The following is a 24,114-nucleotide window of genomic DNA, read 5'->3' as shown; positions in this document are numbered from 1 at the left end:
TAGAAAAAATGTACCTCTGTGAAGATAATTTACAATAAATGCAGTAATATGGTCCTTTATAAACAGAGGACAGCTGTCCTTGGATACAGCCACCTGGAGAGATTTGCTCAAAAAGAACATTTTTTTTGCATATGAAATGACCAGGCTACTGCATAGCCCCATAGCTTCCCTATGGTAAATGAACACTGAATCGAGGTGGTCCAGCGACTAAATAGAGCATGTCTGTCCAACACTAAAAAAAAGTGAGGTATTTCTGGGAAATTATCTTTACACAGGTACAGTTATTTACTTTATTTATTAAAGGACATCTACTACCAGGATCAAAGATTGTAAACCAAACACACTGACATACTGGTGTGTGTCCCGTCTGGCAGGATCCACTGTACTTTAAGCATCCTATAACCTTGTTTTTAAGAAAAGAAATGTTTAAAATTATTCAAATGAGCCTGTGGGGCTCCAGGCTCCATTACCCCTCATTTGCATAATTGTAAAGCCTATTTTTTTTAAAACAGGACATGAGAAGAGAAAAGAAGAGCAGATGTTGCCAGTGGGCACTTACAATTCTTCATCCTGGTGGTAAATGTCCTTTAAATTAAATGTGAATGCCCAGATGCGAGTTTTGAACATTTGCCCCCATATCTTTTAACAGGCTCTGGCCTCTAAGGAGATACAGACGAAATCTCTGCCACATCACACCAGTTTAGAGTTGGTCTGACAGGCGGAAATTTCAGCTTTTTCTGATGGCCACTAAAGTTCACTATCCCTCCAACCACCTGCTTGCCCAGCCTCAAAATGCACTAATCACCAAAGACAAGAACTGAGCAAAATTTCTTGAGGCTTATTCCAATACAGCAAACATGTATTTTTGACAAAACAGTTGGAAAAAGGGCTTATCATGTGCCATAGTATCCCTACCTTTCGTTTAGAGTTGTTCAATATCACCCATGTGATGTGTGTTAATCAACACAATCTACCTGTATGTAATGGATTGGAAAAAAATATCAGCATTGCGATGGGGAGCACAGATTTCTTATCTGCAGCTTTAAATGGAAATTTGCTTTAATAAAATAAAGTCAAGGTGACAACAGATTGTGTAATGGATACATATTATATGAGGCCCTGACATAAACAACATAGTCATTACCTTGAAGGATGTAATACAGGTAATGGGACTGATATTCCACATCAGGACTTTCACAATAAATAACTGTTAAGACTTAATTAGACTGAATAATGCGTTCAGCTACATTTACTGTTTCAGTTCTTGAAAGGTTTGGAACAAAGAGGCTGTAAATTGCCGATGTCCTTAAAGCTGGTTCCAGACGATCATTAAGTAGCTATTGGGTTGCTGGAATTTCAGAATGCACTCACTTTTTGTTTTGGAGGAGTGTAATGAGAGCACAAGACATGTAATGATCTTGGATGACGGATAGTGCAAATGTTAATCCATCAAGCAAATAGCTTGTGTGAAAGTATAAACTAAGCAGAAAGGCACAGTGAGTGTATAGAAATTCCTAAGATTGAGTGACTTCTCATATGAAAACAGCTAAATCTTATAAAACATTGAAGCATTTTCGCTTTTGTGTAAATATTACAAAAGTGCTTAAGAAATGATACATTTATTAGGTAACCAGAAAAAGTTTATTTGCTTCAAGCTTTCAGGGCACACAGGCCCCTTCATCAGGCATTGTGTTAATGCTCCAGACCAGATTATTTGAAGTATAAGCATATGAGTTATTGTTCATTTGAATCAGAATTTTCCTAGTTTTCCCGAATTTATTTTTATTAATTTTTTTTAAAATCATAGAACCAAGATGGTGTATTCAAATTATTTTTATATATTGCCGTATATATAAGTCCCTCATACAGAAATGTGAATGCAGCCTTATACAGAGGAGGTCATTGTACAAAGGGGAAGGAAGCTGTAATTATCACCTGTTGGTGAAATATAAAATAAGAGACACTTAACACCCTAGAAATGAGATTAAATAAATAATGCCACATGCACTTGCTTTTAGTTTAAGAGGGAGATTTATCATTAGTCCTATGTAGCTTCTTGGCATATAATTGTCATAATTTTTTGCGCAGAAATCACAACTAAAGTCACGCAATGGCAGAAAAAAATAAACCACAGAGTGTGCAACACCGTACAACACCACATTTATCAACTGAGAATTTTCAAAAGAACGCAAATTTTATCGCAAAACTACACCACATAGGAGGTGGTGTATGTGGGTCCATTTCTACTACTACTGCTCAATTTTATGTTTGAGGTATCTGAGAATTTCCTGTGCAAAAACATCACAAAAAGGCAGAAATGGAGCAGATGTTAAACATACATGTGGCTGGTGCAGTCTATTCACATAGAGCACACACAGCTGATCAGAAGGCATCTAACACTGCACATACACCAGACTATAAATCAGACTGGTAGAAACCTGCCAGTCTAACACATAGACAACTACTCAAAATCCTGCCTAATGATAAATCTCCCCCTAAGAGTCCAAATTTCAAATGGTTTAGCAAGTTAATATTAAAACACCTATATGGAACTGTAAAGTACAATAAAAAATCAAATACAAATATATGAGGCCCATGCTACAGTATCTTTGTGCCACTGCCAAACTAATATGTAACTGTAAAATATAGTGTCACTGCAACTAACTATATTTTACCATTAAATACTGTTTGTTTATTCTGAATAGAACTGTAGAAGACTCATTGCCTTGATATTTTCAAATGTTCAAATGAGTATGTACGCATAGAAAACAGAAAATTCCTGCCTATATGTAGGCTTGGTTGGAAGAACGTAAATAGCAAAAGTACATCTGTTTTGTTATATAAAATTCATCTTAATCTTAAAATAATAATTCATAAAATTATGATCCATACAATTGCCCATTTATGATGATACATTTTCTTTAAATTTGGCATGCTGGCAGAATTTAGTAAGAGCCATAGATTTTCACTTGCTGTTTATATTTGACTTAGGATCTAATCCTTGATTTGTGGCTGAATCTAAGGAAATCTAAGTCCCTGAATTAAATGTCATTGTAACCTGACTGTACTTACAACCTCAGGATTGGCTTCTTGTGATTTCTGGCATTCTTGTTTTCAGAGTTGCTATCGATTGACTAACAATTGTATATAGCACCCAGGATGCATGTGAGTGACCAGGATACAGTGCTTATGACAGCTAAAAATTCCAATAAATAAGGTAGGGATGTGGCCGAGCCTACTACTGCATAGTAATAACCTGCAGACTAGGATCTATACATCCATTTTCCTTCAGCAAGAATATGGCAAACATAACGCTAACCCAAGGCTTTCTACGTTAAGAAAAACTTCATCAGCCTTTGTCTATAACATTTTTTGCCCATATGTCAGAAGAGTTCCTCCATGTATGGGCAGTATTAGGTCTCATGTACTCACAGTCCTATTAGTTTCTATTATGCTCAGTGACAGAGCGGTGCATGCTCAATGCAGAACTGCAGCAGAAATGTGTGACCAGCCATTTCCACAAGACATCAGCCGGGTCAGTGGTACTCACCTGTTGATGCCAAATGGGCCATTGCATTGGAAAGTTGTCATTTGTTAGGTACAGAAGACTCAATAATTAAAACCTGCCCAGCCATAGATTATGTACACAGCACTTATTATTGCAGTATAGGCTCTAGGGAAATGAGGTATAATTGTCTGGAAGAATGCAGCTTCCTTCCCATCAAATACTTCTGTAGGGAAATATCACTTATGTAGCAATGTTTTTAATCAGTGGCTCCACATATTCATTATTACTGTTCATTCAGCGACAACACTTTATTTTAGCTTCATGTAAGATAAACTACTTGAAATTTCAAGCTGTTTGAAGTACCACAAAATTACAAGAGGCAATTAAACTAATTAAAACAGTAGAAATCCCCATGTCATTTCACAAGTATGACAATGCCAAACAACGTCTCATGTTTCATCAAAGCGAGGGAGGGAGGTGGCCCGGGCCAGGATAAATAGGTGACCCATGCGGATACAATATTCAAGTATTCACTGGTTTGTCTCAGTGACATTATTGAGTGCTATAAAATATTTCTGTATTCGAAAATAATCTTAGCACGAAAAGGAGGGCAAAATATCTCCTACTGAAGTACATAATAACATAGTAAAAAACAACATATTGTTAAATTTATAATAAAATATCAAATTATGTATCATATTGACCCTATACTGACAATAAGTAACCTTATCTTATTATACTTAAAGGGATTGATAACTTTCAACAAATAATTGATGTTGTTGTTATGAAAAATTATACAACTTTTCAAGAAACTTTCTCTTTCTATTCTTCACGGTTTTCTAGATCTCTGCTTGCTGTCATTCTATAGAAATGTTCTATGTTTACTTCCAGTGGATAGAAATCTGTCCATGCTCTTGTGATGGATATGCAGGTGCACGTGCTGTTATTATCACATAGCTCGGATTACTCTCAGTGATACTAATGGCACTAATGCACCTGCATGTCCATCACATCACCATGAACAGATTTCTATCCACTGGAAGTAAACATAGAACATTTCTATAGAAGAAAAGCAAGCAGAGATCTAGAAAACCGAGAGGAATTGATACAGAAAGTATATTGGAAAGTTGTATAACTTTTCATTACACAATAATATCAATTATTTGCTGATAGCGGAAAGTCCCTTTAAGAGCTGCATTCACTATTGTACTAGTGAATTCAGTGTGAGAATACATGACATTATTTTTCTGGTACTGATCTTGGGTAACAACTTTTATTGTGCTTCACAGCTGCACTCACTATTCTGCAGGTGAATGTGAATTAATTTCATTACTTGTACTGTACTGATCTTGAGTTACATCATGTAGTATACACCAGAGGTGCACTTACTATTTTGCTAGTTGAGTAACGGTGTATACATTTCATTACTTCTCCTGCACTTATTTTCAGCCTGCATGATACTCCAGTAATGCTGTTCCCTACATATGAACAGGGGGTTTTACAGACTTTAGATCCTTTTTTATAGGGAGACATTCCATCCTCCTGTGGAATTAGCAGATTATGCAAGCAGTTCTTTGTAAGTGAAGTAGGATGGAAAGATATATGCAGCACTTATAGCTGCCCTGTATAACAGCCATTTTTTATATTTCTATAGTCACATATTCATAGCCTTTTATTCTTCTGTCAATACCACAGCATACCATTTGGCTTGTTGTGGGAGAAGTCAAAGTATTTAACCCTTTAAAGTCATGGCTCATTTTCATCTTTCAATCCATGTCATGCTTCATGTTAGTTGGTTATTATGTCTTACATTTATTTATAAAAGAATTGTAAGTTTGGGGAAAATGTGTGATTTTCAGAAATTTTAATGTTACAATCATCCCCAAAAAGTAAATTTTCCAAGTTTTCAAGGACATTTGAGATTCAATTATTTTAGAGACAAATTAATTTTTATAGGGGTATTTAGTAGAAACTCCCCATATATCACTACATTTTTACAACTGCACTACTCAAACTATTCACAACTGATTTTGTTAAGTTGGTTTACCCTTTAAACATCTTAAAGCATCTGACATCAATTAAAACAAGGGGATTCTATGGAATTTTCAGTGTTTGACAATTAAAATGTTATTAATCCCTGAGCATAGACTGCTGCTATGTGACAACACTGACACCCCATAATGACCCCATCCCCATTTGACTGATGCAGAGGGAGCCATTGACTCCATGTGGTGCATTATAACCCCAACATCTATGTTTCTCTTATCCTAGGTGCTCTGGCAGCACAGGCTGAAAGGAAGTTTTTAAAAATCTAACGGGACAAAATTTATTGAGTTATCCGAACATAGAAAATAGACAAACACAGACATAAGAGGTTAAATAACTAATCCCTTTGACCCGCAACCTCAAATTTCAGTTCATAAAGTCACTTTGGGCCCACAGAAGGGGTCTCAGAGACATGAATTACAAAGCAATAAAAGTGGACACTGAAATATGAACCGTGACCTCTTCACTAAGCTCACTGCATTACTCAGCATGTAATAAAATGGTCTAGCTTACAACTTTGTCCATCTTACAATAAATTTAAGCCTACAGGCCTATAAGGGTCACCATTAAATCGGGCTTTCCAGGTAGCATATGTTTGGCAAATATCATTCTGTGTTTTATATTTGCATTAGCTTTTATACTGGAAGCTGCCAGCACCGATCGGGGGGGTGTTTTGCCGCTGATCGCTGCCGGGCACTGCCATCTTTCCAAGGATCGATGCTCCCCGGGACACCATCGGGAAGCGCCAATCCGTCACCATGGTAGCCTCGGGTCTTCCAAAGTACCGAGGCTACTTCGGGTTAACCTATCCATTACAATGTGCTATCACAACATTGTAATGAATGGGGAGTAAAATCCCCATATACTGCTATACTGTAGTATGGCAGTATATGATAGGATTGTACAGACAACCTAGGGTTTAAGTACCCTAGGGATTCTGAAAAATAGTAAAAATAAAAATCAAAAAAAGTTTAAAAAACTAATTATAATAAAAAAAAACCCTTAAAACTCAAATCACCCCCCTTTCCCTAGAACTGATATAAATATAAATAAACATTAAAAATCATAAACACATTAGGTATCGCCGCGCCCAGAAATGCAGATCTATCAAAATATAATAACGGTTTTTCACAGCGTTTAACCCCGTAAAGGAAAATCGCGCCCCAAAGTTAAAAATGGCACTTTTTGGCCATTGTGGGAATTTGGCCCAGTAGAGACCGTGGTAGCGGGGTGCTGTGATGCAGTTCAAGACAGTGACACCAAGGTTTAGTCCAAAACACGTCTCGCCTGCGTTTATTGTAGCAGCAAAATAAAACAGCCTTTACATTCAGGCATTAAATAAACAAAAAAATCCTACCCGTCAGGGTGCTAACTATACAGGTGTTCACTAACTCACCACTATACAAAATCACTTGACTGCTCCAGGCACAGAGGTCAGGGCTGTGTGCTCTCCAGCCTCCTTCCAGAGAGAGACAACACTCTCAGCACTGCTGAGCGGTTTTAAAAAAAAACTGATTGGGCTGCTCCCATCACCTGTGTCCAAGGTGCTGGACACCCAACCTCAGCACTAAGGCCTTGCATAATAGCAAAACCTAGGGGAAACATACCGCCCATCCACAGTTAACCCCTTCAGTGTCTCACATACCCTCCCCCTCTGTTTGACCCTTGTGGGGGCGAACACTTTTGGCCATCAGACAGTGGGTACGAGACAGGGCATCGGCATTCCCATGCAGCTTTCCTGCTCGATGTTCTACCGTGAATTTGAAATTCTGCAACATTAGGAACCACCTTGTGACCCTGGCGTTCCTCTCTTTGGCCTGACTCATCCAGGTGAGGGGAGAGTGATCGGTCACTAGTGTAAACTGTCGCCCTATCAAGTAATATCTCAGGGATTCCAGAGCCCACTTTATCGCCAAGCACTCCCTCTCAACTATGCTATAGTTCTTCTCAGGAGGTGTGAGCTTGCGGCTCAGGAAGGTCACGGGATGTTCCTCACCCTCCACTACTTGGGACAGGACAGCCCCTAAGCCCACGTCAGAAGCGTCAGTCTGCACAATAAAGGTCTTGGTGAAGTCAGGGGTGATCAGTACCGGTCCCTCGCACAAAACCGTCTTAAGTCGCTGAAACACCCCCTCAGCCTCTTCACTCCACTTTACCATCACCGCCGTGCTAACCTTGGTCAGGTCAGTCAGGGGTGCCGCTATGGTAGCAAAATTGGGGATAAATCGGCGATAATAGCCCACTATGCCTAGGAAAGCCCTCACTTGCTTCTTGCTCATAGGTCGTGGCCACTGCTGGATCGCCTCCACTTTATTTACTTGGGGTTTGATGACACCTCGCCCAATACGGTACCCCAGGTAACGGGCCTCTTCCAGACCCAGTGCACATTTTTGGGGGTTCGCTGTCAACCCTGCTGCCCTCAGGGAGTCTACCACTGCTTGCACCTTGGCCAGGTGACTCTCCCAATCGTTACTATAAACTATGATGTCATCCAGGTAGGCCGAGGCATATCTCCGGTGAGGTTTTAGGACGAGATCCATTAACCCCTGGAATGTGGCGGGAGCCCCATGTAGCCCAAAGGGGAGTACCACGTACTGAAAAAGCCCATCAGGAGTAACAAAAGCGGTCTTCTCTTTGGCCCTGCCAGTAAGGGGTACCTGCCAATACCCTTTCGTCAGGTCAAGGGTGGAGAAGAATCTAGCCTGTCCAAGTCGTTCTATCAACTCGTCAACCCTGGGCATGGGATAAGAATCACATTTGGACACCTCGTTCAACTTCCTAAAGTCATTGCAGAACCGTAGGGAACCATCAGGTTTGGGAATCAACACAATAGGACTCGACCAGTCACTTTTAGACTCCTAGATAACCCCCAGGTCTAACATCTGCCTGACTTCTTTGGATATGGCAAGCCGGCGCACTTCAGGGACCCGGTAGGGTTTTTGGCGTACCCGGATGTGGGGTTCGGTTATGATATCATGCTTGATGACTGAAGTACGTCCCGGTAACTTAGAGAACACATCCACATTTCGGAGCACAAACTCCTTCGCTTCCTGAATCTGGGCCCTGGAGAGGGACTCCGAGATCCGTACTTCAGGCACCTTGGCATCGGGTACACCTACCTCCGGTGTCCCCTTCTTGGGGACAGACGCTTTTTCTACTCCCACGGCCATCAGGGACTCTCTTTCCCTCCATGGCTTTAGGAGGTTCACGTGGTATATCTGTTCGGGTTTCCTCCTCCCCGGCTGAGATACCTTGTAGGTTACCTCCCCTACTTTCTCCATGACCTCATATGGTCCTTGCCATTTTGCCAAGAACTTGCTCTCAACGGTGGGCACCAGAACTAGCACTCTGTCGCCTGGGTTAAAGGTCCTGAGTCTGGCTGACCTATTGTAGACTCTAGACTGGGCCTCTTGTGCCCTTGTCATGTGCTCCTTTAGAAGGGGCATTACCGCCGCTATGCGGTCCTGCATAAGGGAGACGTGTTCTATCACACTACGGTGGGGGGTCCTCTCCTGTTCCCAGGTCTCCTTGGCTATATCCAAAAGCCCACGTGGGGAACGGCCATATAACAGCTCAAAGGGTGAGAAACCCGTGGAGGACTGGGGAACTTCACGTATGGCAAACATCAAATAGGGCAACAAACAATCCCAGTCCTTCCCATCCTTGCTGACCACCCTCTTTAGCATCCCCTTCAAGGTCTTGTTAAACCTCTCGACTAGGCCATCTGTCTGAGGATGATACACAGAGGTGCGGAGCTGTTTAACCTGCAGTAATTTACACATCTCCTTCATTACCCTAGACATGAATGGGGTACCCTGGTCAGTCAAGATTTCCTTGGGGAGGCCTGTGCGTGAGAATACCTGGAACAGCTCCCTAGCAATATTTTTGGAGGAGGTGTTCCTTAATGGAATTGCCTCGGGATACCGCGTAGCGTAGTCCAGGATAACCAGGATGTATTGGTGCCCCCTTGAGGATTTGACTATGGGGCCAACCAGATCCATTGCAATCCGTTCAAATGTCACCTCTATGATTGGTAGCGGGACCAAAGGACTCCTGAAGTGGGACACCGGGGCAGTAAGTTGACACTTAGGGCAGGAACTACAATACCGGTTTACCTCCTCCCACACCCCGGGCCAGAAAAATCTCTCCCGGGTCTTCTCAGCACCTAAGTGCCCTCCCAGCACATGTTTGTGTGCCAACTTTAGCACCAGCCTACGGTGAGATTGGGGTACTACAAGTTGCTCAACCTCCTCACCCCGTATCTGGTCGACCCTGTACAACAGCTCCCCAACAATCACCATTCGGGGGTATATTTTGTCAGCCCCTGGTATTTGGAGTACCCCATCTATCACCTTAACATTCTCCCGTGCTTTAAACAAGGTAGGGTCCTGTAGCTGTGCAGCCCCAAAATTCTCACGGGAAAACTCAAGGTCCGGCATGTCGGCCACCTCCTCGTGGCCCTCGACCTCACCAGCTAGGACCTCTAGGGGAGAGAATTCATCACATGGGGTCACCCCTACTGCTGGTGTGGGTACATCGGCCTCAAAGGGTTCAGGGGCCAAGGCCGGACATACCTGACGTCCATTATCTGCAACAGCACCTGAGGTGGGTCTTCGTCTCCAGAGGTCCCAAAACACCGGTAAGTCTCTGCCGATAATAGCCTCATGAAAAAGGGTCCCCACCACCCCCACTTCATGGGTAATAGTACCACAAGGGGTATGTAGGTTGATGACAGCAGTGGGATATTCGTGAGTGTCCCCATGTATACATAACACTCCCACTTTACGCCCACTGTACAGTCCAGGATCAACCAAAGTTCCCCGCACCAGGGTAACCAGACTCCCTGAGTCTAGCAAGGCTTCCACCGTGTGACCACCGATTGTGACCATACACACTTGGGGTTCTGCATCCGTGACCGACTCGGCAGCCAGAACCGGCCGGGCAAACAGTGACATTCGCCGGGACTGGTTGCAGTCCAGTGGCTCCACTGACAGGGGACAGTTGGCAGCAATATGGCCCATTTCATGGCACCGCCAGCACTGGATACGGCTATGACCTCTGTCACGAGCCTCACTGGGTATCTGGGTATCCACGCCCCCCAATGAACCCCCTCCCAACCTGACATGTCTCCCCTTTTCCGCAGTAGCAGTCTTCCCAGATGGTTTGGTGACCCTGTCACTGGCACTGCTTCGTGTGGGAGGGATAAGTAGAAGATCCTCCGTAGCCCGATACCTCTCTACTAGGGACACGAGTTCCTCAGCATTTGTGGGACCGGCCTGTCCAACCCACCGCTGGAGCCGAGAGGGCAGAGAACGGGTGAACTTGTCAAGAACCACTCTCTCGACCATCTGTGCTGGGGTGCAGTCCTCGGGTTGTAGCCACTTCCGGACAAGATGGATCAGGTCATGCATTTGGGAGCGCGGGGGTAGTTTTTCAGAGAATGCCCACTGGTGGACCCGGCTGGAACGAACTTGAACGGTGACCCCAAGACGAGCCAGAATCTCCGCCTTTAGCTGGGGGTACTCACGGGCCTCCGTTTCACTCAGGTCGTAGTAGGCCTTCTGCGATTCGCCTGTCAGGAACGGCGCCAGGACATCAGCCCACTGCTCAGCTGGTAACTCCTCTCGCTCAGCTACTCGCTCGAACACAGTGAGATAAGCCTCCACGTCGTCGGTCGCCGTCATCTTTTGTAAAGCCTTCTGCACTGCAGCCCGTGCGGAATGCTGGACAACCGGGTACCCTTGCAAACCAGTATGGGACCCCTCAGTAGTCGTCGCTTGCGGTGCTGCCATAACGCCAGAAAACTTTTCCATCATCAGCTGGAACATGGCTCAGGACTCTTCCTGCTGTTGCTGGAGCATGGCTTGCTGCTGTCGGGACCTCTCCTCCTGCTGCTGGAGCATGGCTTGCTGCAGCTGTCGATTAGCCTGGGACTCTTCCTGCTGCTGCAGCCGAGTAGCTCTGGCCTCCTCCTGCTGCTGCTGCCGATTAGCTCTGGCCTCCTCTTGCAGGTATTTAATAAAGTCCTCCATCTTGGCTTTATCCTGCAATTTGCCTGCTGCTTTCACCCAGGCCATGCAATGTTGCAGGATGTAGCAAGCCTTTCAGGTGTGTGTCTTTTGAACTGCCCGCAATCCGAAGCACCATATGTGGGAATTTGGCCCAGTAGAGACCGTGGTAGCGGGGTGCTGTGATGCAGTTCAAGACAGTGACACCAAGGTTTAGTCCAAAACAGGTCTCGCCTGCGTTTATTGTAGCAGCAAAATAAAACAGCCTTTACATTCAGGCATTAAATAAACAAAAAAATCCTACCCGTCAGGGTGCTAACTATACAGGTGTTCACTAACTCACCACTATACAAAATCACAGGCACAGAGGTCAGGGCTGTGTGCTCTCCAGCCTCCTTCCAGAGAGAGACAACACTCTCAGCTCTGCTGAGCGGTTTTAAAAAAAAACTGATTGGGCTGCTCCCATCACCTGTGTCCAAGGTGCTGGACACCCAACCTCAGCACTAAGGCCTTGCATAATAGCAAAACCTAGGGGAAACATACCGCCCATCCACAGTTAACCCCTTCAGTGTCTCACACCATTTAAAAAAAAAATTTAAATTCTATAAAAAGTGATCAAAAGATTGAACAGTCCTAAAAATTATAACATTGTAAACGTCATCAAAATCTGCAAAAAACTACACCTCCCAAAGCTCCGTACACTCCGTACATCGGAAGGTACCGTTAATGCAGGAAAGAACGGTGCATTAACGGTACTTTTCGATTACATCTCCGTACCTTGTTTAACTATGACAGCTATCTTGGGTTTCCTAGGTAACCCGTTGCTTAGCTTGAGTCACAAGCTTCCGGCTCACCCCCCGATACTTCCGCTAGTCTAGCTCTAATACGTGCAGCGTTCACTCACCCCGCGTGTTATGTGTTTTGGCGCTCCAACACAGAATGGACCCAGCGCGCAACTACTGTGAGTTACTACATTATACTTACGTTCCTCTACTTCCACAATGGTTTTCTATTATCATTATTAACATCGCGTTTAAATAGTAAATAGCAATTGCCACAGAACGTTTGAGTCTAGTACTCATCATTTATATTGAAACATACTATGTCAAGCATTTTTATATGAATTTTTTTATTTTATGGTATTCTTAAATTAAAAATATATATATTATGAACTTAGTTCTATGTTTCTATGAACTGTGTCCTTTTTATGTATTGCACTTTTAATGGTTTCCCGTAATTGGAATTATATATTGAAGTATATATCTATAAATATTTATGAAGTATTTGTATCTGTATTCTCTAGCGGCCTCTGCAATGCCTCTCTGTTATGATTTTATATATGCACATATTTATTTGTTTATGTATTTGTTTTAACACTATCTAGAACTCTTTCCATTTGTACTTGAAGAAGGGCACTCCGCCCGAAACGCGTTTACAGTTTTTGGAATAAACAATTGTAATTTACCAGAGGACTCTCTCCATAATAGCTCTGTGCCTGCTTTCTTCTTGGTTTTTTAACCCCACTTTATGCATGTGAATACCGATTCAGTCTCTGTATAGGGCAAATACCGGCAAGCTGTTGGGCAGCTTTGGAGTCTACTTATGCTTGATTTAAGCTATTCAAGGTGAGGGTGACTCCCAGGGGGATATTGCTTATACCCTTCCTTCTATAAGTATCCCCTTGACATTCTATTTTATTTTATTTTCCACTTATCCTACAATAATACACGAGGCGTCGTCCTCTTTTTCTGCCTCTCTATCCTTTTTTTTGTTGTTGTAGTATTTACTCCACCTCCAAGAATGCCCCTCTTCACTTCTCTCCACGCCCACATAGCATGATATCAGCAATTTCTGCCAGTACGCCATTGGGATTATTTCAGAGCTTGTATGTCAGAAAACTGGTGAACAAATCCTACTAAATCTTCCCCAGCATGACAACTTGCTAATGAGGACAGCTTTCCACATGCTGGATCTTTTCACATGCAAATGACCTTTTAAAGGAAACCTACCATTTGATTTGATGCATTATGAATCAAACATACCTTGAGAATGCTGTAGCTGCACTGATGCAGAATCATATCTTGGTTAATCCCTGTGCTGAGTGGTTTTGCTGGTAAAACAGATATAACATTATACCGTATATACTCGTGTATAAGCCGAGATTTTCAGCACAAAAAATGTGCTGAAAAACCTCACCTCGGCTTATACACGAGTCAACTAAGAAAAAAAAATAATAATACTCACCCTCCGGTGTCCGGATCCTCGGCGGCAGCTCCCGATTCTCGGCAGCGGCTCCGCCCCTCTCTTCTTTCTTCACTGGCGGCTCCCGGGCTCTTTGCTTACTTCGCTAGCCGGCAGTCGCGTCCATGCGATCTGCCGACGGGCGCACACTATGATGCGGCGCTGTTGCCGCTGATGACGTCATCGGCGGCGACACTGCCGCATCACAGTGTGCGCTCGCCCGCAGATCGCATGGACGCAACTGCCGGCTAGCGAAGTCAGCAAAGAGACCGGGAGCCACCAGTGAAGAAAGAAGAGAGGAGCTGCCACCCAGGTTCGGAAGCCGCCGCTAGGACCAGGAGCCACCGCCGAGGACCGGGAGCCGTGCCGAGCATCAAAGGTGAGTATCGTCGGAGGGTGAGTATTAAGTTAGTTTTTTTTATTCACTTGGCATGCTGGGGGAAGGCTGTATACTACATGGGGGCAGGCTGTATACTACTATTGGGGCAGACTGTATACTACTATTGGGGCAGGCTGTATACTACTATTGGGGCAGGCTGTATACTACTATTGGGGCAGGCTGTATACTACATGGGGGCAGGCTGTATACTACATGGGGGCAGGCTGTATACTACTTGGGGGCAGGCTGTATACTACTTGGGGGCAGGCTGTATACTACTTGGGGGCAGGCTGTATGCTACTTGGGGGCAGGCTGTATGCTACAGGGGGCAGGCTGGCTGTATACCACAGGGGGCAGGCTGGCTGTATACTACAGGGGGCAGGCTGGCTGTATACTACAGGGGGCTGGCTGGCTGTATACTACACCCTCGGCTTATACTCGAGTCAATAGGTTTTTCCAGTTTTTGGTGGTAAAATTAGGGGTCTCGGCTTATAATCGGGTTGGCTTATACTCGAGTATATACGGTAATTAAGCTCTGTCGCTTCTATGGCTGGTTCAGAGCTTCTCCTACCACATTAGTTATTCACTACACAAAAGGATGATGTAATCACTGGGTTGTGCCTAAAGGCAGAATATTAAATTGCTGCACCATCCCCCAGCTGCTGAGTATGAGTGAACCAGCTCAGGTTGATTAGTCATGTCTTGACTAACTCATGATTAAGCTCCATGTGTAATGACAAGCTCTGCGTGTAATGTGTTTATGTAGGCAGCCTGCCTGACCCAGCTTTCCCAAGGTCCTGAATGTTATCATTGTTTTTTCAGCAACACCAGTTAACTCAGGGATTAACCAAGATATGATCCTGCATCTGTGCAGCTACAGCAGTCTCAAGGTAGGTTTGCTTCATAATGCATCAATCAAATGGTAGGTTTCCATTAAGCTGATGATCAAAATGGTCTATGCAAGATGAGGAGGCCATCTTGTGTTATTATTGAGAACAAGTTCAGTTAACAGTGTTAGAGTGTTCCTGTGAGGTGATGTAGAAAGTGCATTAAAGTATGGCTTCCTAAATACTTTTTATGTACAGTATATTGCAGATTTTTGGTCACAGCATTCATTCTATTTAGTTTCAATTACATTCCTAATCCCTTCACAATTTGCAGTCAACCCCAGAAATAAATAGACCTAATCCTATGAAATTCCATGTAAAATATTCCATTTTCCATGCCTTGCTGCTATGGTTCCAGACCATTAAGCTGACACTGTGAACTGCCTCTGTGGAGTGAAATGTTTGACTCTTCCGATAATGCATCAGTGATTGTAGCCAAAGCACTGATATACAGAGCGAATGTGCCCACCACGTTTTGCAAGGAAACAGTGATTGTAGGACATACAGCAGCTCCTGGACCTTCTGACACTCATTAACTGCATCTGCATACAAGGCAGCTCAGTGACAGTACATGGGTGTTGAGGAGAGTGATCAAACAGGGAATAAACACTATGCTACAGGGTGCTGGGCATGCTGCATATCATTCAAGTGCTCAACAAGAACAATGATGGTTACATTTTAATATTGGCAAAGTTTATGACTGGCAGGTAGAAGACAGTATTATGGTAGTTATACTCCTGTACACAAGATGCAGTATAATACTAGTTATATTCTTATACATAGGGGGCTGTATTGTAGTAGTTATATTCTAGTAGATAGTGGGCAGTATTATAGTACCGTATATTCCGGCGTATAAGACGACCTGGTGTATAAGACGACCCCCCTACTTTCCTGTTTAAAATATAGAGTTTAAGATATATTCGCCGTATAAGACTACCCCTTTTCCAACGCATACAAAACACCGGTAAAAATTAAAAAAAAAAAAACAGATTTGAATTTAACATGGTCCTTTTTTTAATGTAAATTCTTATGACATGCAGGTATATAGCAGGAAAACTGTCGCTCATAAACATAAGGCATACAACAACAACATTACCATTACAGCACAGCCCCCAGTAGTATACAGCCCAGCCCCCAGTAGTATACAGCCCAGCCCCCAGTAGTATACAGCCCAGCCCCCAGTAGTATACAGCCCAGCCCCCAGTAGTATACAGCACAGCCCCCAGTAGTATACAGCACTGCCCCCAGTAGTATACAGCCCAGCCCAGCAAAAAAAACTTATATACTCACCCTCCGGTGGCCCCGATGTGCTGCGCTGCTCCCCCGATGTCCGGGCGGCTCGTCTTCAGTGTTCCGCGCCATCTTCTTTCTTCTGCCGGGTGCCGCCATTGATGTTCCCCGGCAGGCGCCTAGTATGATGCGCCGCTGCTGACGTCATACTAGGCGCCGCCCCGGGGAAAAACATGGCGCCGCCCAGAAGAAGAAAGAAGACGGCGCGGAAGACTGAAGACGAGCTGCGCGGACATCGGGGCCAACTGAGGGTGAGTATGCGCCCCGATGTCTTTTTGAGGCTGCCGGCAGTTTTTTGAGGCTGCCGGCAGCCATCGCTGTGCAAACACCTGCGATCGGTGCTAGCACCGATCGCGGGTGTTACCGGTAAGCCTTTGCTGCAATATGCAGCAAAGACTTACCGCTATGGAGAGGGCTCAGCCCGTGAGCCCTCTCCATGCACCGGGACCCAACCGCCGCCGTATAAGACGATTACCGGCGTATAAGACGACCCCAGAGAAGACAGAAGATTTTTCTGTCTTCAAAAGTCGTCTTATACGCCGGTATATAAGGTAGTTATATTCTTGTACATAGGTGGCAGTATTGTAGTAGTTATATTCTAGTAAATAGGGGGCAGTATTATAGTAGTTATATTCTTGTACATAGGGGGCAGTATTATAGTAGTTATACTCCTGTACGTAGGGGGCAGTATTATAGTAGTTATATTCTTGTACATAGGGGGTAGTATTATAGTAGTTATCTTCTTATATATAGGGGGCAGTATCATAATAGTTATATTCCTGTTTATAGGGAGCTGTATTATAGTAGTTATATTCTTGTACAGAGGGGGCAGTATTATAGTAGTTATATTCTTGTACATAGGGAGCAGTATTATAGTAGTTATATTCTTGTACATAGGGGGCAGTATTATAGTAGTTATATTCTTGTACATAGGGGGCAGTATTATAGTAGTTATATTCTTGTACATAGGGGGCAGTATTATAATAGAAATATTCTTGTACATAGGGGCAGTAGTATAGTAGTCATATTCTTGTATATAGGGGGCAGTATCATAGTAGTTGTATTCCTGCACACAGGATGCAGTATTATAGTAGTTATATTCTTGTACATAGGGCAGTGTTATAGTAGTAATTTTCTTGTACACAGGAGGCAGTATTATAGTACTTATTTTCCTGTACAATGGGTGCATTATAATACTAGTTGTTTTCTTGTACATAGGGCAGTGTTTTAGTAGGTAGGCATGTAATTATATATTTTTGTGTATATTTTGTGTATATTTTATAGAAGTATATAGGAAATAACATATTATTATGTAGTTCATATGACAGTGTTTTTAGTTGTAATGTATCAACAGTGTTTATGTAGAAATTTTCTACACTGTTTAAAGAAATAATGTAATTTTCTTCTACTGCAATGATTAACTACAAGTGGGATACAAAGAGTATTGCACTGCATTTCATGTCTGCACATTGTCAGTTCAGGGCTAGAATTTTCTAATTGTGGAATCTCCAGTTAAAGACTAAATAGCTGGTTACTTAGAAATAATATATCAGCACCATTAGGCTAACCAATCTTGAGCTTCAAAGGCTTACTTTGGAGTGTCCAAAGTCTGAAAAATGTCGTATTAATATGGAGCAGCAGGACTGGTTTCCAGACATGAGGTCTGAATTCTGTCATGTCCCATGGAAAAAAAGGAAAAACATCCATTTGCAGAGTTTGCCACGACACGAAAACTGGGTCCAGAGACAATACCAGGAGAGGAGGATGGGGATTTCAGTGATATAAGTTTCCAAGAAATAGCTGGAAAAGGTTTGCCAGGTTTGAGGCCACCCATGTATTTCAATATTACGGTATTAAAGGAGCTTTAAGTGAATAAGTAGTTCATATGTTAGTTAAACTACATGTATGTTTTCAATGTCAGGCCGACTTGCTGTTATCCTTCACTCATATAATGCAACTTTCAAAGCTAACAACGAAAGTCTTCCTATAGATGGCAGCCTTATTCTTATGGTTTAGGAATTTTGTATTACATGATTAGTACATTAAGTTTAGTTTCATGTATAACTTTGCTGGTCCTTCAAAGACTGATGCTTTGTCTAACTAGATCAGTGATGGCGGACCTTTTAGTGGCCGAGTGCCGAACCTGCAACCCAAAACCCCTCTTATTTATTGCGAGGTGCCAACCAAAAATTAAAGCAGTAACTTATTGCTCCCTGCTCTACAACAACATTCCATCATATTGGCCTCCTGAGGACAAGATGGATAATTTGCATAATTTGAGCTTCCGTCACTCTGTACACAAAGAATTGTGGGGCCAGCAGAGGGTCTTCCAAAGATAATTCGTCCCTGTCTACTCATTCTCCCTCTTCCTACATACCCAAGTAGCGAAGTAAGTATCACTTAAATATATGACTGAAAGTAGCATCTTTTAAGTTGCTTGGAACTGCAGGAAGATTCTTTGAGTCCTGTCTGGTGTGCTGGGGCAATGGCCCAGGTGCCCACAGAAAGGGCTCTGAGTGCCGCCTCTGGCACCCGTGCCATAGGTTCGCCACCACTGAATTAGATTAAATAGGCACTGAGCTTTCAGCAAACTTTGCAAAAGTTTTTAATACATCTTCTCTAGGGAAATGGAGGCAGAGACACACAGACACGACTGCAGCTTGTAGTGAGTGCACCTCACCACTGTCACTGGTCACTACTTCTATACAATATCCTGCCCCTGATTCTCTTTGTACAGTATCTAGAGGATATCATACAGTACCATATAGTATCTTCCCACAATACCATAAAAAACATTAATTACATATAGGGTCTACAGTGAGACAACCGGATGAAGTAGTCCAACATGTATAGGTCTACTTTTCATTCACACATACATCTGATTATTCTGAAAAGTCAACCAAAACAACAGGCACAAATGAAGTTATCATGAACTGGATAATACAAAATCCAAGACAAGGAAGCAGCACTCCGTGAAAACTAGTGTTTTATTTCACCAGTGGAAAAGTGCAACATTTCAGCTATCTCAATGTACCCATTTTCAAGCATATTTTGTGAACATGCAAGGCGGGTTTATATACCCTGCAGGATATGACATCATCAATACAAAAAAAATTAATATGTGATTTTTAAGCTGTATATTTCATTATACTTGCATAGTGTAAACAGTCTAAATATGTGTACTAATACATCAAGTGCTGTGCTAATTTGAAAATATCATAATACCAGACAATCAACCCAGGGCACCGTCACACCACTGTTTGTCAACAAACCCACAGAGCATGTCAATGGGGTTACTAGGCAAACCAGTATACAAAGGACGCCTTCTGTATGGTCCACAAAATAAATCAGAGTATGTCTAAAAGCACCACTTATCTGATTGTAGGCATGCCTCTGCTATGATGGGGGCTGCAAACCGAGCGGACTCACAGGGGCGATGTGATCACGTTGTGGAGCTGTGTACAGCCTCACCGCAATCTGCCACGTCACTCAATATCGTCCCTTCCTCGGGATTGCCTCAACTCTCGGGAGATTTCACCCAAACACAGCGGCAGGCATTTCAGATGTGGGCACGTGTACATGATGCCCATAAACAAGTGAGTGTAACAGGAAGGTTGTCCGAACTACTAAGTTTCTTGACTGTAGAGCAATCCCAAGGGAAATAGGCAGAAGCCACTTGGTTGGGGGCAGCATAGTCAGGATCTGCCCAGTCACAGTGAACTGGATAATAAATATTATATATTTTATTATTGGGGTACCTGCATGTTCAGGAGATATTTCTACCAACTTATAATGGTAACATAAGTATTCTTAGGTAGAGGGTTTTGTCAACCCCTGTGTTGAACCCCTAGATAGAAATTTAAGTCAGTACTGCTGCAGTTGGTGTTCACACCCACAGTGGTCTTTGGAGCAGATGTCATATCATGTTCAGCCATTTTTGTGTAACCTGCCTGTAAAAGTTTTTCCTTGGCATATGTGAGAGATGATTAACCTTCGGTATGTTCTCCTTCTTTTCATGTTTTGGTTCTGGAGCCATTCTCAAGACAGTCTGTAGCTAAGATAATATAAACATGTCTAAGAAGAAATAGTTTATGGTTCATTAACCGTTTCGGAGAATGTCTTACAGAATGTCCTGGTAAAATTCATTATGGCCAATAGCATTACAGTATTCTATCTTCTGTTCACGCCCCTTTGATGATGATGTTTCTGTCTTTGATATATGCAGCTGAGACTAATAATCTGGGAGAAGATTTCTACATACACTAGAGACTGATGTGTCTCGGTTTGTTCTCGTCCTGGTACCAGGAAGCCATTTTAGAGTTAGCCATAAAAGAGTTAATTTGAAAGTCACCTTTTCAAATGATAAGGGCGGTTAAGCCCTAGATAAAAATCTCTAACACGTTGTAGCACATCTAAAATGAAATAGCAGTATTTACATCATTGTGCGATGCACAGTGGCCTTAAAGTAAAGTCAGTTTGGGATGGCTAAATTGCCAGCATGGAATTTAGGTTTAAGGCCTTGAGCTTATTTTATTCACCAGTTGCCAGGTTCTGGAGATAATGAAATGAGTCATTTCAGAAAACTGAAAAACACTCCATCTTTATAAGGTAGGAATAGATTATTTTGGCTCCCTTACCTGATAATGAATAGTCCCGATCTGCAGGAGAAGCCAAGCATCCAGTGATAATGTCTACAACAGAAGAAAAAAACTAGTTAAATAACAGCAAGAAAACTTCATGTCTCCTAGCAGGGCTTCTCGCCTCTATTGAGGCTTATCACAGCTAAAAATAGATGTGGAGATTAGAGACAAGGAGCTGCCGAACCCGATCACTCTATTTTGTTGGCTCTGGAACATGAAATAAACTGCTCGTAAAATGATGTACAGTACTATGTCTTCAAAGGCAAGTTCTGGAAAGAAAATAGATTTGAACTTTCAGCCTCACTTTGTAATCCAGCGGAGACCAAGGCCGTATAACATATGTGAAGGCAGATTGACCCCAATTATGAGACTGATGTTGTATTATGCTTAAGGACACAATGTATTGATGACTCACCTATCATTATGATCAGCAGATTAATCTACCAGTCAGCCAGCAATTATCATATTGAACAAAGGTTTTACTTATTCATGTTTTTAATACAGGTTTTAAAACCAACACCAGGAGTGGATTAAGAAGAGGAATAGTATCATCTGTCCTTTATATGCCCCTTATGATCCATGACTGGTATTGGCTTCAAAAACTGCATGAAAACCTGTATGTAAAAACCTAGCCAAAAATGAAGTCTCTCCTTGCCAGAAATTGTTTTTTATTGTAGACTTTTTCCAGGCCAAATACAAACTAATTTGTAATTGGTTTGTCTTTTCGCATTCGAGTAGAATTACATTTTAGTACTCCTTTTAGCCATTTTCCTTTTTCCTCATACATCATTCCTAGTATGTAAATAAATGATGGTCTTTCTATGAATTCATACGCTATTTGCTTGGCTTCAGCTCTTTGAGACCCGCTTTGTGTTGTTAGCAGATGGTGATAAGCTCACAAAGAAGTCAGAAGCGTATAAAGCCAAATGTTGCCCATTAAGACGAATAATAGTTAAAAGAAAATCTACCATCAGATTTCTTCTATATTAACTATTAATGCTGCAGTGTAGATCCCAGCAAGGTGATAAGAAATGTATGTGTATTAGGAGCTGTGCACCTATTAAAAGAAATCTACAGTCAGAATATATCATGATAAACCAGGGGCACTTACTCATAGATCCAGGCACCACAAATGTGGTAATCTTCTTATATAAGTTATTAGGGATTATCAATTACCTCCCTCCTTCTAAAATCAATTTTAAAATAATACTAATGAACCAGAGGAGCTACTGAGGGATATTACAAGAGCCCTTTTGCACTGTAGCTTCACAGACTTTTACATAGTCTTCCCCTCCTGCTCTCTCAGCACTTTCCCTCTCCGTCTGCCTGATTTAATCTCACTGCAGCAGAGGAAGTTTCAACACACAGTGGAAGGGATAAGTGCTTCTGCACAGTGTAGAAGCCTGTGAAGCTACAGCATGGAGGGGTCAGGTAATGCCCCCAAGAACCCTTCTGGCAATGTTAGTATAATTTAAAAAGTTGAAGGAAGAAGGCCATAAATAACAAATATAATAAGATTGCCAAAATCACATATTTAAAATATGTATATATTTAAAATTATCCCCTCTGTATTTAGGTTACTCAATGAACCTCAAGAAATATATCTGTATCTGTTGGGTTTTACATGAGCATGCATTGTATTACTGGAAAAAATTCAGCAATTTCAGCAAATATGCCAACATCTGCATCTCAACCTCCAATGCAGAGTTGTGGTTGTTAATGCATCTTTACTAATGTTAATGATATATTCCTCTACGGTGGCCATCTTGGAGCAAGAGAACCAAAGAGCGGGCATTTTAAGTATTAGCCGGGCTCATGCCCGGGGTCAAGCACAGTCCAGCTAATGTCATGTTTCAAACTTCATTTTTATGTAACCTGTTTGCTCGCCTGCCAGCTAATTCTCCTTGACATTTAATGAGAAGCCAGTCTGTCCTTCACTTTTGTTATATATCCTTTCTCTAGCACCAGCATATCTTATGTTTTGACTTGCTGGAGTCTTCTTCTCAGGGAAATTAGTATAAACGAGGCCTCTGAGAAGAAGTAGTTAACCTTTTCTGAGAATGTCCTGGGAAATTCATTATGGCCAATAGCATTGCAGTATTTTATCTCCTTGTCACGCCCCCCTTATGCTGCTTTTTCTGTCTTTGATATATGCAGCTGAGGCTAATAAACTGAGGAAGATTTTTACATCCACCAAGAGACTGATGTGTCTCGGTTTTTTTCTCTCCTCTAGGTACCGGGCAGCCAAGACAAGGGTTAAGGTTAATTTGAAAGTCACCTTACAACATGAAGTAAGGGCGGTTTAAGCCCTAGATAAAAATCTCTAACACTAAAAATGTTGAATAAGATTTCCAATAACAAGCTTCTGTGATATTCTATTTGGACTGTTCTACTTGCAAGAAGTGTTCAATGACAACTGGCCACCATTGCCGCTCCTGTCCAGTTTGCCTAATAGACTAATTGGGGGGAATTTATCACACAACATTTATCATGTCGCACCTTACGACAGTTCTATGCCTGCCTTTGGAGTTCTACTGCAGTCAGATTAATTAAAGTGATAATGATACATCTGCTGGCAGTGTTTTTTGCTGAGTGACTTGTTTGCGACAGTCGTATGAAAAGTAGCAAAAAAAAAGCAACAAAAGTTGCAACATAGACCAAGGTGGGGACTGGAGTAAATCTGCGCCAACACTTGCACCTGAACGGAAATTTGCTCCAAATCGTGAATCATGAATTCAGTCGTATTCTGAAAACTAGTCTACACAAATAATGAATTTGACACATGCAGAGTCTATGTCAAAGTGACTTTGCACTATCCTATGTTCATTCAGCGCAATGGAAAGTCGCAAAACAGCATTTGTACCACAACTGCACCAAAACAATGCCAAACATAGACAAAATTCCCAATGATAAATCCCCCCATTAACTTCCATGGGTACTTTGAATATGTTTTTTAGATTTACATGGAGCTTTTTATTCCTGGAACTATGTGGTGGTCTTGGTTTGTAGACCGCAGTTTAGTAATCTTCTGATGTGAATCAACCTTATAGCATACCACATTGGCTGAATATTGCCTTTACTTTTTTGGACTGGCTGGTGTTTATTTGAGAATTTA

At 42.3% G+C, this 24,114-nt stretch overlaps 1 protein-coding gene across 1 annotated transcript in view; it reads right to left on the bottom strand.

The window, feature by feature from the left end:
- ZNF469 (zinc finger protein 469) overlaps positions 1–24,114 on the bottom strand; it is a 376,655-nt gene that overhangs the window by 287,073 nt on the left and 65,468 nt on the right. The window contains exon 2 of the mRNA XM_072117100.1: positions 20,997–21,050. The gene's annotated coding sequence lies outside the window, so the exon portion shown is untranslated. The remainder of the gene's footprint in view (positions 1–20,996; positions 21,051–24,114) is intronic.

This window comes from Engystomops pustulosus, chromosome 7 (assembly GCF_040894005.1).
Source record: "Engystomops pustulosus chromosome 7, aEngPut4.maternal, whole genome shotgun sequence".
Lineage (NCBI taxonomy): Eukaryota > Metazoa > Chordata > Amphibia > Anura > Leptodactylidae > Engystomops > Engystomops pustulosus.
Note: the sequence above shows the minus strand (reverse complement) of the source record. Positions and strands in the feature narration are given on the sequence as shown.